The sequence below is a fragment of the Babylonia areolata genome, chromosome 31, assembly GCF_041734735.1.
Source record: "Babylonia areolata isolate BAREFJ2019XMU chromosome 31, ASM4173473v1, whole genome shotgun sequence".
In the NCBI taxonomy this organism is placed as follows: domain Eukaryota; kingdom Metazoa; phylum Mollusca; class Gastropoda; order Neogastropoda; family Buccinidae; genus Babylonia; species Babylonia areolata.
In genome coordinates, this window is record NC_134906.1 from 21,930,057 (window position 1) to 21,931,550 (window position 1,494).

Consider the following 1,494-nt stretch of genomic DNA (forward strand, 5'->3'; position numbering starts at 1 on the left):
TCCCATGCAAACCAAGAAATTACCAGCTGGCCTGCCCATGGTTAATTAAAAGTTAGTTCTCAAGTCTTACAATGCCCACTCACTTTTCTTGTCAGATAGCTTGGCCCGTGCTCTTTGCAGCTCTTCTTTCAAGCGTTCCACTTCCGTCAGAAGTCTCGCCTTCTCTCGCTCCAGTGACGACACTTCCGCTTGTAACTTCCGGTTCTCGTTGTCTCCTTCCATTTTCACAGCTGTAACAGGCTCAAAACTTTATGCACATGTAAAGTAGTGGACGTTTTCTTCTTCTTCTTCTTCTTCTGCGTTCACTCGTATGCACACGAGTGGGCTTTTACCTGTATGACCGTTTTTACCCCGCCATGTAGGCAGCCATACTCCGTTTTCGGGGGTGTGCATGCTGGGTATGTTCTTGTTTCCGTAACCCACCGAACGCTGACATGGATTACAGGATCTTTAACGTGCGTATTTGACCTTCTGCTTCCATATACACACGAAGAGGGTCCAGGCACTAGCAGGTCTGCACGTATGTTGACCTGGGAGATCGGAAAAACCTCCACCCTTTACCCACCAGGCGCCGTCACCGTGATTCAAACCCGGGACCCCTCAGATTGACAGTCGAACGCTTTAACCACTCGGCTATTGCGCCCGTCGTAGTGGACATTGAAAACGAAGATGAAAATAATAATAATAGTAAGAAGAAGAAGAAGAAAACCAAGGAAATAAAATCACTATCCATTTTCTTCTTTTCTTTTTTTCATGTTCTAGTCGCAATCATATTAACTTGTTGGTCGTTTCTTTCCTAGAAGAGCTAGTTCTACTTAAGGGAGGCAGGGGAAGGATGATGAGGGAGGAAAAATGGACTGGAACCCTCATTTGCATCAGTCACTAAAAACGTGTCAAAAAGAATGAGAAATAAACGAAGAATTAACAAGAAAACTGACGTGTCTGTGAAAAAGAAGTAGCCCAGTGACAGATGAAATTGAGTACGCCAACGATGTTTGACGCAAAATGAAAATGGACGGAGAGAGAAATGGGACGTCATTCGTGTCACACACACACACGCACGCACGTACGCACGCGCGCACACACACACACACACACACACACACACACACACACACACACACACACACACCTACTACAATCACCAGTAGGGACTATGATTGGAGATTGAACACAATTCTCTCTCTCTCTCTCTCTCTCTCTCTCTCTCTCTCTCTCTCACACACACACACACACACACACACACACACACACACAACCAGAGATAGAACAGACAAACTCTACAGAAAAAAAAGACAGATTCAGAGACAAACACAGAGACAGACAGACAGACAGACAGACAGTCAGATAATAGAGTCAGAGACACAGAGAGACGGACACAGATGAGAACGACACACACACACACACACACACACACACACACACACACACTTCTACTACAATCACCAGTAGGGACTATGTCTGGAGATTGAACACAATTCTCTCTCTCTCTCT